The 14188-nt window shown below is 35.6% G+C and overlaps 2 pseudogenes across 2 annotated transcripts; one reads left to right on the forward strand and one right to left on the reverse strand.

The window, feature by feature from the left end:
* Positions 1 to 4131: 4131 nt before the first annotated feature.
* Positions 4132 to 7540, forward strand: LOC143616002 (PH, RCC1 and FYVE domains-containing protein 1-like; annotated as a pseudogene). Its single transcript, XR_013150582.1, has 4 exons — positions 4132 to 4250; positions 4330 to 6185; positions 6282 to 6428; positions 7247 to 7540. The product of XR_013150582.1 is annotated as a PH, RCC1 and FYVE domains-containing protein 1-like (transcript).
* A 221-nt stretch (positions 7541 to 7761) lies between these two features.
* Positions 7762 to 13348, reverse strand: LOC143616003 (protein LAZ1 homolog 1-like; annotated as a pseudogene). Its single transcript, XR_013150583.1, has 9 exons — positions 13055 to 13348; positions 12849 to 12905; positions 12663 to 12771; positions 11720 to 11904; positions 11541 to 11629; positions 10379 to 10634; positions 9441 to 9685; positions 7986 to 8295; positions 7762 to 7922 (listed from the first exon to the last, which is right to left on the reverse strand). The product of XR_013150583.1 is annotated as a protein LAZ1 homolog 1-like (transcript).
* Between the last annotated feature and the right edge of the window lie 840 nt (positions 13349 to 14188).

Consider the following 14188-nt stretch of genomic DNA (forward strand, 5'->3'; position numbering starts at 1 on the left):
GTTAGGTTGGTTCAAGATTTGGTATATGACCAAGTTTGGTTCCAACAAATACAAAAAAGTAAATAAAAGAACTTAGAAACTTAAATCTTACATGCAACTTGTTTTAAATCATTTAAATAAAGAGTTTAAACGAGAGTTCAGTTTTTGGTTCAGTCTGTGACTCTGTATGATACCAAGGTTGGTTACCACATACCCAATACCATAGAACTAATATAAAACTTAGAAAACTCATATCTTATACGAAACAACAAGCTTAAACAAATTAAAATGTTGAAATGGACTAAAATAGCCCTTTCATGCAAACTTGCCTTAGGATGACATAAACACCTAATTCAACCATTGTTGAAGAAGGGAAAAAAAGAAGAATCAAAGTACTATAACATAAACAAACTAAAATCATAAGTTTTAATTACCAAAAACAGATTAAAATCAAGGTTTAGCTTATGTTTGACTTCAAAAGGTCAAACAGTCAAGAACTTAGAAATGAAGCTTGTAAACCCAATTTAAGAGAGAGTTTGAAGTGTGAACATCTAAGAATGGATGAAATAAACTTGTATTTATAGAGGAAGGTAGCAGGGATTGATCTTAAGTCTCCACTAATGATTTTACATGCAATTTGGTTGATTGGTGGGTTTTAAACAAGTTAAAATACCAAAAACTCGAACTGATATGCTGCAGGGACTTGGCCACGCTGCACGACCAGCCTGCTCCTCCCTGGCCGCGCGGCGTGCCTAAGGGGGTGGGTTGGTCCATCAGTTTGGTTTTTGGCGAGTTTAGTCCCTGAAGTTCGTTTTAAGTCGTTTTGAACATCAAATGAGCGTTTTAAACTACCATCAAGGGGCTTAAAAGAAAACAAAAGGTATGAAACATGATTACAACTTAACATACACTATTTTATAAATATCAAAGGATCCGGAAAAAACGGGTCGTGTTTAGTGTACAAATACAAATATGAATCAAACTGAAAATAACAAATGTCACATTTATGATCATTTTTGAATTTTTTTTATACTACATACAATCATTTTTAGAAGTGGTTTCCATGTTATATTCATGTCTATTGAACATATTAGGATCAGTTTTTAGCTTTAAAATTACGGTAGTCTCATAAAACCACTCCTAAAAGTCACTACAAAACTTTGTACAAGTGAAAGTTCTCAAAAAAGAATTTATTCAATAAATTAGCAAAATACAAATAAGCTATAATTTCTTAGACTTTTAGTAATCAATATTAAAATAGTCGTATAATGCAAGGTTAGAGAAACCAACTCAGATTTTAACCGATTTTAGTGACCAGGTTAATTACCAATCTAATCAATCATAGATTCATATCAATGAATGGCTTGGTAACACTCGTAGGAAGTCAATTATCTAACGTTTCTATCTTATTTGTCGTTTGGTGTATATAATAATATCAATTTTCAAACATGCAAATGAGAAAAAAACATTAAAAGATATCATAGAAGGTTACACATACACCCCTAACTTACTTATGTTATTACAAATGGCCCTACACACTCGTCACCCATACTATGGTCGCTCACCTACACGATCTCTTTTAGCGGTCAATGTTGTTCTCCGACATAAACTGCTCCAAATCCCATCATAGATCTTAGTACTAAATAAATTACATTTTACTATTTGCAATTTATTATTTACAATCTACTGGATAATAATATATGTATATAGTTTTGATTCAAAAAAACAATGTGAATTAGATAGTTTATTGGAGCAGTCAGACTGAACCGATAACATAAACTGAAGTTATTTTATTTAAATAAACTTTAAACTAATAGTACAAAACAAAAAACCTAAACTGCATGTCGTTAAACAGCAGAGATTCTCTTTCGTGTCATATATTATATTTGACTCTACCTACACCGGCTCTAGAGATCCTTTCCAATAAGTTCTGAGGGTTTGATGTTTGATGTGTGAAGCAAAGCGATAGAGCGCGCTGGTGGTTGATGATGACCGAAGATTTCTTCGGTGTGTGTTGGTGTGGTGAATATGTCACATGGAATGGATCTTGTTAGTTACGATAGCAACGGCTTCCGTGACACTGATCAGGTTCTTACATGTCACATCAGTCATTTTTTTGTTCTGTATGACTATTTTTTGTACGATCGTTTCCCTCCATAAGTGGTTTGTTTCGTAAAAATACTAAAAAAATATGGCTCGTTAATTTTGGATTCGCTAGTGTTTCCATGGCATCGTCTATGTAGCTAGATATCTAGGGATGTCAATTATGTTAGGTTGGTGGGTTAACAAGTTGCAAGTTAAAATTTTCAACCCGAGTTCGACTAGAAATGTAAATAAGGCAAGCCACTCGTCAGATACTCGAGATCGGCTCGCAAAAAGCTCAAATCAAGCTGAGCTTAAGTGAGCCTGAGCTTGAGCCATGGTTACTAAACGAGCCTAAACCCGAGCTCGAGCCTAAAAATAAGCTTGGCTGCTAAACGAGCCTATTATATGTAGATTTTATTTCAACTATTTAATAATTGATTATATATATATTTCTGTAATTACAAAAGAACATAAATATAGATATTAAATATACATATATTAAATAACAAGAAACGAGCCGAGCTCGAAAAACTACTCACGAGTCGAGCTCGAGCTTTAGAAATAGAGTTTGAAACGAGTCAAACTCAATCTCGAGCTCTCTGTAAGTTAAATGAACCTAGTCGAGCTCGGGCTCGGCTTAGCCCATTTACACCATAAACACGACCCTTATTTTATGTGTGTCAAGAAACATCAATTCTAAGCACGTCAAGCGAGTTAACAAGTACTCCCTCCTTTCCATGAGTTATCTTTGGCTCTCTTGTTCTATGTACTCTCTTATGTTTCTCTCTTTAGACAACTAACGTTTGTGACGCCCTAAGTTTTCGTTTTTATTATAGTACTTTTCACGATAGATGTCAAAGCTTAGAAACATTTCATTTCTGATGGTTAAAATACTTGTTACTTCAAAAAACCATTCTTGAGTTTTGGCTTTGTGTTTAATTCCAACAGTATATGAACATATCATTTAGAATTGCTTTCATACAATCAAACATGTTAAAAAAAATTGATTTCAATCACCAACCTGTTACAAAATCCGAGAGATCCCTCTATAAGTGTCATGGTTTGAAAAACACACAATTTAAAAAGTTTTAATGATTGTACTTTTTTCTTAACAAATTACTATAATGTCCTTGACATGTTTAAAAAGACAAAATTTGATAAAGTTTGAATGATTGCATGTTTAAGGGTAAATTTGGAAATTAATTAATAAAGTTTGAAAGTGGACATTTGTAATGGGACAAACTAAAAAGAAAATGTGGACACTTTCAAAGGGACGGAGGGAATAACAATTATGTAACCCGAACACAACTCATGTAACACATTTATCTAAACGTGCTAAACGGGCTGACATGTAATAATTAAATTGTAAACGTATTAATCTAGTTCGTGGGTAGTAAAAAAATGGGTTAAATGAGTTCACAGGATCAAAACCTGATCATTTTTATGTCGTGTCGGAAATTGTAACGCCTGGTTTTGCATCTCATTGAAGGTTGTTTTCTTAAATGGTTTGTTGCCTTTGCAGGGATTAAATTCTCTGAAGAAGGGTGCACAGTTACTTAAATATGGCCGCAGTGGGAAACCCAAATTTTGTCCTTTTAGACTTTCTCATGTGAGTCATCAAAACTTGTTTCATTAATCAACTCTAGATATGGTCATGTTCCATTTTTGGATGTATAATATATATGGATGGATATGAAGGATTATTTTTTATGACTTTTTATGTGAATAAACACAGGATGAATCATCTTTATTTTGGCTTTCTAGCAAAGGTGAAAGGTGCCTGAAATTAGCCTTGGTCTCTAAAATTATACCTGGTCAAAGAACTGTAAGCATTTTATTCTTTAGCATTTGTTTTTTTTTAGTTAAATGAAATGTTTCACTTAATATTTTTCTCTTTAACTAGCCTGTCTTCCGGCGGTATCCGCAACCTGAAAAAGACTATCTTTCATTTTCTCTCATTTATAACAACGGGAAACGGTCTCTTGATTTGGCAAGTAACAAATGTATATAATTCTCTTTATTAATTTTATTTAGTTATTTATTTAAATTGTTTGTTTATGTGCTAGATATGCAAGAACAAAGTTGAGGCAGAAGCGTGGATAGCGGGACTCGAATCACTGATTTCCATTAAACATGGCGGACGTTTCAGAGTCGATAGATGGAGTGAAAGAGGCCTTTATGCTGATGTAAGTTTATGCAAATGCTTATTTCGGTTTTCGTTTCTGTTTGATTGCTAAGCCATATGTATCATGTTATTGATACCAGGATAATAGATATCTAAGTAGCTCAGGTTCAAACGTTGCAAGTGAAGGTTTCATTAGTGCAACAAGTTCAAACGCGTCTTCGTTATTTTATTATCCAGAAAATAATGCACCTTTTGACATGACAAATATGCAAGTCAAAGGGTTCGGTTCCGATGCTTTCAGGGTTAGTGTTTCTAGTCAACCTAGTTCTAATTCTAGTTCTAGCCATGGGTCGATCCAAGATGATTATGCTGCTATAGGAGATGTGTATATATGGGGTCAAGTCATTTCTGATAATATTATCCAAGTGGGTAGAAACCATAATTCTTTAACAACTACAATCGATATACTCCTACCCAAACTGTTAGAATCCGACGTCGTTTTGGATGTAAATCAGATATCATGTGGCTCCAGACACACAGCACTGGTGACTAGGCAAGGTGAAGTGTTTACATGGGGCGAGGAAAAGGGTGGGCGCCTCGGTCACGGGTTTGAAAATGACGTTTTTACCTCTCGTCTAGTCATGTCATTATCTGTTTTGAACATCGATTTTGTCGCGTGTGGCGAGTTCCACACGTGTGCGGTCACAACGTCGGGTGAGCTTTACATGTGGGGAGACGGGACCCACAATGTCGGGATTCTTGGGCATGGGAAAAACGTGGGTTGTCGGGTCCTGAAACGGGTTGTCAGCCCGCTCGACGGAATTAAAGTCGCATCGGTCGCATGTGGGCCGTGGCATACGGCTTTGATAATGTCATCCGGGCAGCTTTTTACGTTCGGTGACGGGACGCTTGGTGTTTTGGGTCATGGTGACCGGGAAACCTTCACGTGCCCAAGAGAAGTGGAATCTTTATCGGGCTTACGAACGGTTGCAGTTGCGTGTGGGCCATGGCACACCTCAGCAGTAGTAGAAGTCATTGTAAACCGTTCTAGCTCGGGTGTTACCTCGGGAAAACTATTCACATGGGGTGACGGTGATTATAACCGTTTAGGTCACGGTGATCGCGATCCGCGGCTCGCACCGACATGTGTATCGTCACTTATCGATTACAATTTCCAAAAAGTTGCTTGCGGGCATAGTTTGACTGTAGGTTTAACCACGTCCGGACGCGTTTTTACCATGGGGGGTATGGTTTCGGGTCAACTCGGAAACCCACAATGTGATGGGAAATCTCCATGTTTAGTAGAAGACACATTGTCCTACGAGCTCGTTAAGGAGATCGCTTGTGGGGCCCACCATGTGGCGGTTTTAACATCAAGAAACGAACTTTACACATGGGGAAAAGGTGCGAATGGAAGATTAGGCCACGGAGACGTTGAAGACCGAAAAACACCCACTTTAGTTGAGTCTTTGAATAACCGACACGTAAAGTTTATTGCTTGCGGGTCAACTTACACGTCAGCTATATGTCTACACAAACTCGCTGAATGGTTCCAATGTTCATCCTGTAAGCAAGCTTTCGGTTTCACTAAAAAAAGGCATAACTGTTATAACTGCGGGCTTGTGCATTGTCATCCTTGTAGTTCAAGAAAAGCACTAAGAGCAAGTTTAGCTCCTAATCCAAACAAACCTCACCGCGTGTGCGAGGCGTGCTACGTTAAATTAAACAAATTGGCTGAAACTAAAGATAGATTAGACCAATCAGAAATGGATTAGCATCAAATCAAGATTTAATTAAATTGTTGGAGTATAAACCATCCCGGCACATGGTAACGAATTCTAGGCCCGTTTCACCTTTCTTGAGAAAATCCGGCCTGTTACGTTCTGCAACACCTGTTCCAACAGCATCTGGGCTTTCAGTTTCCAAAAATGTTGCTGATGGTTTAAAGAAACAGAACGATCTCTTGAATCGAGAAGTTGTTAAATTGCACCGGCAGGTAGATTCCAAATCTTTAAAACAGGCAGGGTCGGGTACTCGGGTTGGGTTGACCTAGAAATGCTTTTTGGTTGAAATTCTTGACTTTTTTGTTCAGCTTGATAACATGAGGCATGCATGTGAATTTAAAGAAGCCGAACTTAAAATATCAAGATATCAAGCTCAGGAATCAATGGAATTGACGGCTGAGGTATCTGCAAAACTTAAAGCCGCGAATGATGCGATTAAATCTCTTACTTCACAGGTAGTTTCTTGCAAATGATTACATGAATTCTTTGAATATTTGGTTTTTACAACTAAGGAATCTATCCAATATTAGAATTCTTGATTTTTGAAACATGAGCTAGTTTATAATTCGCGAAATTATGGGTTTAGTTGTGATTTATTTACTTTTTTCATGATTGATCCTGGGATGAGTGAAACTGGACTCAATAGTATCAAATATACCAATTTTTATATTTATGACATTTATACCATCATCATCATCATCATCATCGTACTCAGTATATCCCACCAATAGCAATGCTATGGTAAGGTCTGAGGAGGGTAAGATGTAGACAGTCTTACCTCTATCCCATAGGGATAGAGAGGCTGCTTCCGGTGAGACCCCCGGCTCGATAGTAGTTTTGCATCAAGCCTTGGACATAAGGCACATAGCACTCAATCATCAGGGACACCAGCTGATTGGTGCATGTGCCCTTGTCTTTTGGCTATCAACGCCACCGCATGATGCCTGATTAACCTTCCGCCACTTTTAACGTTATTTTCACGAGATTAGTAAAATAACGTCAAAATTAGTGCACTTTTACTTTTGCCCACCCGAGGGTTCACACATATATACATTATATGCGCGCACCGCAAGCAGGGCGTATTTATGACATTTATACCCTTCTCAGAAAATCTGAATTACGGCATGAGAGTTTGAGGTTACGGAGAAAAATAAGGGTATAATGGTCATAATATAAAGTATATATAATGAAATAGGTAAATATGACAATTTAATTATTTTGAACTGGTATAATATATGAAATTAAGGTCTGTTTATATATATTTTACTTGCAGCTTAAGGATATAGCAGAAAGATTGCCACCTGGATCCTATGACCTTGACAGCATCAAGATACCAACCGGTCTAGAATTCACTTTCATTCCTCAAAATCCTGCTTCTACATTGGGCCCCACTGAAACCAAGAGATTAACATGGATTTCTAACGGGAATGATGAATATTCGGATTCTAGATCTCTTAATGGTGCTTAATGGCAGTGGTATAAAGGGGTAGAATTGGAAAACAAGTATTTGTTGGATCATGTACCTTCACAGGAAGAAGAGAATGATGAGTTCAGAACTAGAAATCCAGCATCTTATAATGCCCCTGATCAAGTTGAATTTCTCCACCCAAACGACCCGGTGGCAACCTGCATGTCATTAAAATACCATGGCGATTTCTAGTTTTGATTTGTGAATTTTATTCGTAGAAATGACAAGCATGTTATTTTAAAGCTAATGTGTAATAAAAAGATGTGACCTGTTAACATCAAAAGACCAAACTCAATAAAGGCAATGTCGCTAACATAATATTATCCAAAGATCAAAAACTTATCACTTACATTATCACTATAACACACTGACTTTAATATCCACTAAGATATTGACAGACACACTATATTTAATATCCAGTCAGATCATCCATCTTCTTTCTTTACAGTGGTAATGGAATCATGTGTTATTGTTAATCACCCTGCAACAAATAAACATATCAACAAATAAACCTATCTGAGTGATTATAAATAAACAAACTTACCATTCTTGTTAACAAAATTTGAAAACTACTGGTGGTCAGAATAAAACGATGATGTTTTCAACTGTCGGTGTTGCCCTCTTCCTTCAGAGATACCACTGTCACTAAAGCTGCCATTATCATTCATTTCAGAAAATTCTTTTCTCCAAGAATCTAATGGAATAACAGAGCTGTCATCTTTAGAGCTTTTTATTCTTTCCTCGTGACGTTTCACGTTTTCTGATATCTCGTGAAAAGTTTTGTTTATTTTCGCTATTCCCCTTTCCACTGGCTCCACCACGTGCGAAACTGTGAACTTCATGTCATCAACTATCTGTCAGACATAAACACCAAACAAGTTATAAGTTGGGTTTTTACTCGTTTACAATATCAGGTTGATTCGGTTGTGTTATATTATCTCTCTAAAACGTGAAATGGGTCGAACAGGTGAAGAAGTATCCAAAGCGCATTTAAATGCATAACCAGTTGCAGTCGACAAAACCAAACTATCAGAGACATCATCTGCCACTTCATCAGTTTGAGTGTTCGACTTTAAAAAAAATTCAAAACGAGGTTTTTTAGTGAAAAAACATTGTTACCCCAAATCAAAAATCAAAAATCATTGCCCATTCTCGCTCGCCACTAAGGGTACAAACGAACCAAGCCGTTCGTGAGCTACTCGAGATCGGCTCGCTAAAATCTAGAATCGGGCCAAAGCTTAAATGAGCTCGAGCCTGAACTTGAGCTTGAAAATAAGCTTGTTTAACAAACGAGCCTCAGCCCAAGCTTCACTTGTCAAATTCAAGCTAGCTTGCGGGCCTAAACAAGTCTGTTAGTTATATAAATTTATTTAATATATTAAATATGTATTTATATTAGTTTAAAGTATGATAAAAACAACTAAATAAGAAATATTATGTTATATATAAAACCTATAACTAATATACGTTTAAATAATTACAAATTTTAAATGTATACAAATTGATTAATAAATAATAAACAAGCTGAGCCCAAACGTAGAAAACTACTCACGACCAAGCTCGAGTTCTCTATATATTAAACTAACAGAGACATCATATGCCACGTCACCAGTTTGCCCTTACAAAAATGTTTTTAATGCATGGGTCTTTATAAAAAAGTTCAAAACAGTTTTTTAGTAAGGGGCTGTTTGGGATTCCTTATTTTTGCTCCTTATGCCTTATAACTTATGAGTTATAAGTTATAAGGTGTTTGGGAAAGTTGGATTTTGTGAGTGTATAAGGTATAAGTTACAACATTGCAACTTATACCTTATACCTTAAATAAGGTATAAGGAGGTAAAACAAGGAATCCCAAACACCCCCTAAATAAACATTGTTACCCATATAAAAATCAAAGCCGAACCGACCCATTTCTCGGCCCATCAACCAACAGCCTCTAAAAATAAGAAAACATAAACATTCAAACTAAATAAAAAGAGTAAAGAGTTCATAAACTCACAATTTCACCACTTCCAACAACCACATCACGAACACTCTGATGCAACTTCATACGTTTCGCCACGTCATCATGATGACCGAACCGCACCTTTGTAGTCCTCTCACAGTCCCGAACCTCATCCGGAGCCGGTTCGGTTCCTAACGACGCGTAGTCAGCCATGACCGCAACATTTCTCACACATCTTTCTCCCCGTTTATAAGGCGCTGCAGGGAATCATATAAATGCACCACTGCAGCAACTGCCATCTATTCAACAATGTTAAATATAGTTATTTACGAGTCATTATTTACTAAGGTTTGGTGGTCTTTATCCCACGAGCCCGTCATTAGGCCTGTAAATGAACTGAGTGTTCAGTGAACCGTTCAACAGAAAGTTCATTTATGCTCGTTTATTTTAATAAACAAACGAACACAGACATTTTTTTTATAATTTAGTTAAACAAACGAACATGAACAGATGTCTTTCGTTCATTTATCCTCACGAATGTTCGTTTATGTTCATTCATTAGTTTACGTTTGTTAAGTTCGTTGGTGACTTCGTGTATATTTTCATTTATATCTTCTAGGTCCATTACAAATTAGTCTAATTATATGAAAATAAAATATCGCCCATTACAATTAGTCTTTTAGGTTCGAGAAATTGATATTCGCGTTTACTTATGTTTGGTGTTCAGTCAGTTACATCTGTTTATGTTTGTTCGTCTGTGTTCAGTTATGCTTGTTGGCGTTCATGAACCGTCTGTTTATACTGTTAGCAAACGAACATAAGCGAACACCAAGACGTCAATAAACAAGAAACATCCGTACGTTTAGTTGTTTATGTTCGATCATTTAAAGTTAAAAGAATGAATACGAACATGCTCCATTCTTGTTTGTTTGGTTCTTTACAGGCCGCCTAATTTACAAGAAAAACAGAAATTTTAAGAATTCATAACTCACCTCGATGCATATCATATAATCTTGGATGCGAGTTTTTAGCTCCTGAGCTAACGAGCCTCGAAGGGCTCCCATAGAGAAAAGAAATGCAATAATTACACCTTGCCACCATGTTAAGAATACTATTGATTTAAATGTTAAAAACTTAGCCAAAGGTTTAATTGGTGCTAATTTATCTTTGATTACTGAGTAAAACTGCACGAGACAATATAACGCCCAGCTTTGGCTGAAATTAAGAACCAGTGCTAAGTACGGATAGCTGCAAACAAAGGAAAAAAGGAAAAAAAAACTTATGTCATAAACAATCAAACAGGTAAAATGTATCTTACAAATCGCTTTATTATAAAAAAAAAATCAATATTGAAAATACAGTCAATTGTCAAATATTCGTACATAAATTATATCATTTGATAATTTTCTTAAGACATATTTGACAAACCAATTTATTGAGAACTTACAATATTTTCAGACAAAAAGTGTTTTGGGCCAACCCCACCAAACCCGTTTAAAACCAAACAACAAATTACCCATTTTGACACCAGCCCATTTTACGACCACTATGGATGTGCATGGGTCGGAGTTGGTACAAAACCGTAACAATAACTGAACTTTCAGCTATCCAAAGAATGATAACCGATCGGCTATGTTGAAGTCGGTTATGATTAATCGGTTTTACATGTTGATTCGGTTCGGTTATGGGCCGGTTAACCGTGAACTATATTTGGTCATGACTAAAAGTTTAGGCTTAAAATAAGCACTTAATAAATTATTGTAAAGAGATTTGGTCTAGAGAAAATATTGATCCTTTTATATATAACACAAACCGAACTACATCTGGATAATGAGTAAGCGAGCAACAAGCTGAGCCGCTATCCCCATTTGGTCTTAAATATCTCGAGCTTTATCATTTGACATTTGTATATATTACATAGTAGGTCGGTTCAGTTAGCCATGGCTCTACTAAATCTTAGGTCAGTTCGGGTTTGTCGGGGATGGAAATATGAGTAACCATAACTGACCCATCAATTTCGGTTTTCAAATTTCGGTTTTCAAAAAAACTCTAAATCAACCCACCGGTTTTTGGTTAGGTTCGGTTATGGGTCAGTTAATTCGGTTTTATGCACATCCCTAACAACCACTACATGATATTTCAAAAGCATCTTACGCGCATCCCCATTCAAACTGTCCTTCACCATAAACACCAAAAAACTGAAACAACATTGCCAGCAGCCCACATATGAGCTTCAGTATCATCTGCAAACAAAAACTTTTCATGATGAGGTGGAAATTTTAAAACATTTAATTGGCACAATGATAAATATAAAAGTAAAAGAGTGTATATACATATTGCACAATCCCAATTTTTACAGCTTGGTAAAAATCAGGACCAAGATACCATTCCCGCAGCATTAGATTCAATGGGAACGGATGTTCCACAACTCCATAAGTATATGATTCTTCTATAAGGGGAATGCTAGAGGTAATTAGGCTTTTACTTTCCATGAATTTAATAGTATTATCCTCTCCACCTTGAATAAGATAATAACATTTGACAAATATATTAATTAATTAACAGAATATTTGAGTACCAGAATATGTCAAAGTATTGCATTAGTAGATATAAAGACACATAGAACACAATACCAAAGAAAAGTATAACAGATAGTAAGGCTGGCAACTGGTCATTTTAAAAAAGTATCAATTGTAATGAAGTTTCCCAAGTGTTCCACCAAAGTCAGTCACAGTTTATTTGTTCTTCTAAAAGCAACTTAACTTTCATTAGGTGTTCTAATCCAATGTAAAATTTTTATGTGTTTTTTTTAATTAACTAAGTTGATGAAACATATATGAATCTTGATTTACAAATATAACATTTTTTCCAATTAACTTGAAGTCAGAGGTAATAGTGAAGAAAAAGAATTCACAAATAATTAACTTCCAACATTGTTAAATTTAAGTCAAATTGAAAAAAAGTAAAGTAATCACTAAATACTAAAATAGTAAAGAAGCTTATATATGTTTCATCTGCCTCGCTTAGTTTTAATTTTTTTTAACATGTAAAAAAGTATTATATAAGATTGGAAAACCTAACGAAAGTAAAGTAGCCTAAGAGAAACAAAAAAAAGACTTTAAGTGACTTTAGTAGAACACTTGGAAACTTGGTTACTATTGTGTAACTTACTCTATTTATATATGATTAGGTAAAAAGGTAAAATGTTGCTACAATAATAATCTAACTTTATTGAAATAAATTATCAATGAGAAGGTTATTATCAACAAAACATACCTAAACAAGCTATCAGATATCTCTCAAAGCAATACAAAGCAAATGCTTCATAACAATCCCTGATTATTTCATAATTAAATGCAGCATCTGAATCCAACAGTGACAAAAACTGTCCACATTCCAAAAGGTCAAAATTAGATACAAGTAGGGATGCAAAAAGAAAAATACAAAATGGATATTTCATACAGATTCCAGTGCATAAACAGGAACCATCAAAATGAGCCCAATTAAAAACTTCTGCTCCTGCAATTAAATTAATTATCACTTCCATCAGTTTAAGATAATGCAAATAGCTAACTAAGATCCAATTATCGCCAACTGTGATCAAGGTTTGACCCATTTGATGTAAAATAAAGTCAAAATCTAATGTTACATAACAAAAAACGAAATACCTCAGCTTGATTGTAAGAAGATAAGTGCTCAAAGATTAGATACATTGAGAGGATCAGAGCAACGAGTACACAAAAGCTTGAACTGAAGATTGTCCAATTGTAGAGAAAAGAATGACTGTCATCAAGTTTTGTTGACCACAATGATAACGGTCTGCTAGATGATTCTGCCAGAGTGAGAGCGAAAGATAGAGAAACCAACACTTCCCTCCATCCCATTAGAAACTTACACCAATAACACTTCCACTACAATGACATACAATGAATTAGAAAAACAACTTTTTAATATGTTGTAATTGGCTGTCTAGAAGACCACTAACACACCATACAGACGCCATTGACATGTCATACGGGGTCATATAACGTGTTAGACTGGTACATGATACGCGCCATAATGCGGTGCGTGATTGATGTGGCCACTGACAAAGCCACTGAAAAAGTCACACAATCCGGTACATGATACGCGCCATATAACGTATGGCAATTTTTGTCATGTCATACAATCCGGATGACGACGTCACTTGGTGTCTGTATAGCTTCACTGGTGTATCTATAGGAACACTCGTAATTTCATAGCTTTGATTGACTTGCATAGGCAAACCTTATGCATAGATCCAAACAGTTTTTTACATATGCAATGATAATTGAAAACTATAAACTATGCAGTCAATGTCAGTGGGATATCGATTATCGGTCCTCACGTGAAATATTTGTCCAAATATCGGTCAGAATATCGGTACTGATAATATTGGCGATATTGATCGATATATCACCGAGTTTCCCGGAGATCAGTGTTTTAAGTCTTAATTGTCAATTGTTAGTGTTTTAAGTCTTAGTTAGTTCCTACTTGCTACAATTGTTAGTGTTTTACAAGTTGCAAAAGGATAATTTGTTAATAAATAATAGAAGAGTATACTAAATTGTCAGTGTTAAATTGCTATACATATAAATTCTGCATGATATGAAAAATTGAAAATACCGATATCCCACCGTGATAACCGATATCTCAAATTGTCGGTCCTTGATCGATATCCAATATTTTCCTGCATTAACTGCTTAAGAAATAAACTGCTATAAATCTGCTATGCAGACACTCTGTGGCTAGGTATTCTAAAGCAACTAAGCTATCTTCTAAAT

This window comes from Bidens hawaiensis, unplaced genomic scaffold (assembly GCF_021521415.1).
Source record: "Bidens hawaiensis isolate Kalapana, Puna unplaced genomic scaffold, B.hawaiensis_p1.1 tig00045231_1, whole genome shotgun sequence".
In the NCBI taxonomy this organism is placed as follows: Eukaryota; Viridiplantae; Streptophyta; class Magnoliopsida; order Asterales; family Asteraceae; genus Bidens; species Bidens hawaiensis.